Source organism: Panthera tigris, chromosome D1, assembly GCF_018350195.1.
Source record: "Panthera tigris isolate Pti1 chromosome D1, P.tigris_Pti1_mat1.1, whole genome shotgun sequence".
NCBI lineage: Eukaryota > Metazoa > Chordata > Mammalia > Carnivora > Felidae > Panthera > Panthera tigris.
In genome coordinates this window covers 1,092,607-1,096,845 of record NC_056669.1, presented here as the reverse complement: position 1 = coordinate 1,096,845, position 4,239 = coordinate 1,092,607, and positions in this window count along the sequence as shown.

The window sequence follows — 4,239 nt, the reverse complement described above, 5'->3', positions numbered from 1 at the left end:
CTGACGTCAGCGCGACGCCGGGGTTCGCGTGAGAGGGCGGGGCCTCACGCCAGCTGGCGCCCCGGACTCACTTCCTCCCGAGGGGCGGGGCACGCCCCGCGGAATTCCTCCAGAGCTGCGTCGGCGCCTGCGCCTGCGCCTGCGCCTGCGCTTGTGCTGTGGGCGCCCGCGCCTTCGGACGGTCGCGGGCTGCGGGGACTTTCGCTCGGCCGGGCTGGGCGGATGGGGCAGTCCCAGCGGAACGCGGACGAGCGTCCGGACACTAATCTTGCAGTCGGGACTTTGTACTCTCTCGGGAATCCCGTCTATTCATAATCGCTCAGTGTGTCCTTTGTTCTTAAACTGTTGGTGTTGCGGTCTGGGAGCACGTATGTCAGGACAGCGTCCTCGTCCGGACAGCGTCCTCGTCCCGACAGCGCTCAACCCTGCCGTGAGCGCAGTACGGGGCCGGGCTTGGCGGCCGGTCCGCTGTGGACGGGGGACTGGGGCCTGCGTGCACGGCGGGCAGATAGGACGCCCAGGGCGTCCACGCACGGTGATGAGCCGCGAGTGACTGCTTTCATACGCGGTCTGTCTTCTCGCGGGGACCCTGGGGGCGACCTTTCCAGACTCCCAGCTTGCGAGCCACGTGGTCAGGCGGCCGGGGAATTCCAGGACCTGAGCGGTCTCCGTTTCCTGCCCCTGTCCCTTCTGCCGGGTCACCGAACAGGACACAGGGCTCCCGGTGACTAAACACTTCCAAATACGCGCACATGCCTCCCTACTGTGTCGGAGTGCAGCTCAGTCCCTGTTTCTCGGAAAGTTGCAGAACCTTCCAAATATAGGTGGGAAAATACATGTAGCAACACTGTGCGTTCTCGAGTCAAGATTATTTCTCTTTTTCAGTTCTTGTCCTGACCAAAAAAAGTAAGATAATGAATATACTTCCGTCTAGGGAACATTTCACGTTTGAAGCACTCAAAAGCCTTAAATACTCTTCCCAAAAAGTATGTAATAACATTCAGGTATAATAAATACTGCTTTTTAACCTTAATCTTGTAGAACCTGGTGGTTTACTGTTAAATTTACTCAGTTACCCACTTCTTCATATTTCCAGTGTGGAGTTGGTGGTAATTTTTAAAAATAGGATATATATTTCTGCTGAGGTTGCCATTCTAACACTTTTCACATTCATGTAGGAAAAAGACAGAATCTGAGACAATTTTGCGAAAAAATAGGACTGAAGGGACTTGTTCTCCAGACACCAAGTTATATGATGAAGCTGTAGTAATTGAAAGGGTATGGTATTAGCACATGGGTGGACAAATACAAGAACAAGATGAGCCCAGAAAAAAAGACGTACTCATATTATGTATATATGAATTCGATGTGATGTTGGTATTACACATTAGGGAGAAAAGGATTAACTGGTCAATAAGTAAGGCTAAACAAATGGTTATTCCAGAGGAAAATGAAATTAGAACGTGACCTAAGCTATTCAATTCCTGGTGGATAAAAACCCTGAAAGTGAACAGCTATCATTATGAATCCGGGGATTAAACCTTTTTCATGACTTGTACTCCATTCAGTTCTTGTCATTATTGGCGGGCGGGGGAGATAACTTTTTCCTCCATCCTTCTAGGTTCTTGGCTGAGACGCCCCTGTGGCACAAAGATGAACGAGAGAAAAACAGACACAAGTTTAATAACATGTATACCTCCTGTATACCATGGGAGAGACGGGAAAACAAAAACTCTGTGAAATGGGGGAAGTCATCACCTTAAACAACACCTTCAGCTGAAGACCAGACGTTGGGGTGGGGAGTCAGTTAAGGGAAGTTACAAGAAAAGCACAGTTGACAAGGCTAAAAGCTTCTATGCAGATATAAGTCCTTGCCTTCTCCATTGATAAGAATTTCTAGAGATGTGATCATCCCCCTCTTCCTGGTAATGCCAAGAAGACACCCTTACAAATGGGGATTTCCCTTGTACACAGAAACATCTCTTACAAAGGGCAACTTCTACTTGGTTTTCAGAGTTTATCCTGTGTCTGCTGTTTCTTAAAAATAACCAGCTCAAAAAAATTCTTAGGTCAAACACATTTTGGGATGGCAAAATTCTACTCCACCTCAGGGCTCAGGTTTTATCTTACTCACCTTGGTTCCTGAGTCCTTTTTAACCTGGCCCTAGTAGTCTTTGCTCCCTGGGCTGGTTTTCTACATTTCTTACCCATACCTGTAATAAGCATTTATTCAAAGTGTCCCAGTTCATTGAGTGGTAGTTTTCAAGTATCATAAATCTGAATGTTTGTGGTGCTGATTCTTCTCGAGTTGTATTGTTTTTATAACCTGTCTCATGAAGAGAGCCAGGTAATATGGTCTTGTGTTTTGGGGGGGTTCATTTTTTTTCAAGTTCATTTTTTTCATGGTTCATTTCATGGTTCATTTTTTTTTCAAGTTGTAGTTAATCATATACTTATCCATATCTCCCCTTTTCTTAGATAGATGGCAGCATACATTCTTCTCCCCTTTTTCACTTAATAATATCCTGTCTCCATTCTACTCCCTCCCTAACCCATAGGTAATGATTTAAACATTTTTTATGGTTCATTTTTTTTCAAGTTGTAGTTAATCATGTATTTATCCGTATCTCCCCTTTTCTTAGATAGATGGCAGCATACATTCTTCTCCCTTTTTTCACTTAATAATACATTCTGGAGATCACTCAATACTGGTGTATATGTAGAGAGAGATTCCCCACTTCTGCACAGTAGTCTGTTGTATAGATGTACCATAATATATTCAACTAGTATCATAATTATTCAAATACTTCCCTCTTGATGAACATCTTGGTGGTTTCCAATGTTTTGCTTTTACAAATAGTACTATAATGAATAATCACAAACATACACCTTATTTTAAGATATATTCCCAGAAGTTGGACTTAAGGTCAAATGGTAAATTCATATGTAATTTTGCTAGACATGGCCAAACACCCCTCCCCTTCCATAGGAGTGCTAGTGTTTTACAATCCAGCCAGCAATATATGTGAGTTCCTTTCTCTGCACAGCTTCAGCAGGGGAGTACATTGTCAAACCCGCAGATTTTTGCCAGTCTGTTAGATTAATAGTATTTCAGTATAGTTTTAATTTAATTGCTCTATTTTGAATGAGACTGAACATCTTTTCATGTGTACCAATTGCATATGTAACATTTTATGTATTTTTAAAAATTAAGTATAAAAGAATGTTAGGATTGATTATGTGGTACTGCTAAAGAAAACCTTATTCCGACACTTGTTGAAATGTCAACAGGTGAGAACAGGTAAGGGAGACTTTATTCAGGACGGTTGCAATAAGAGCATTGCAACAGGGAGACACAGCAGGCTCGAGTCTGAATCCCACCAAGGCAGCTAAGGATTTACAGCCAACCAGCAGAATGAGGGGGTTCATGGAGTCATCAAGGGCAGGGGGATTCTGGTTGAAGACAGGCTAAGGGCTTATACATCAAAGGTAGAGGGTAAGAAATTTGTTCAGATATCAAGGGTGGGGACATTCTCACTAAGCAGAAGTAGCGGGATTCTTGCTAAGACTGGGAAAAGGGAAGGCAGACAGAAGATGCGGGGCTTGACCTGCGGAGAAGGCGCAGACTTAAATCTGCAGGACAAACCTCACCCTTCTTTCCTGTGCTTTTCCTGCTAGCCTCCCAGAACCAGCCTCCTTGTACCTTTATTTTCTTTGGTCTTTAGCTGAAGAAGGTATTTAAGCCCGTACTTAGCCAATTCAAGGAGTTACTAATTTTTCCCATGTATGTGTAAGGTGTACATGTTGAACTGCTGTTTCTTCTTCTCTTGTTAATCTCATAGTCATGAACTCAGAAGGGTAGAGGGAAAATTATTTAAAAAGAATTTACCTTTATTTTGAGAGAGTGAGAGCACAAGCAGGAGAGGGGCAGAGAGAGACAGGGAGAAAGAGAGAGAGAGAGAGAGAGAGAGAGAGATTCCCAAGCAGGCTCTGCACCGTCAGCCCAGAGCCCAACATGGGGCTCAAACTCACGAACCATGAGATCATGACCTAGGCCAAAACCAAGAGCGGAATGCTTAACTGACTGAGCCAGACACACTCAGACACACTGAGAAAATTATTTTATAGTACATAGTCATATACTGCAAGGAAGGTTCTCCAGCTGGGGTCCTGTAAACTAGACTGGACCAAGATATAGTAATAAGAGAAAAACAGTTTACTAAAATGTGCATCACACAC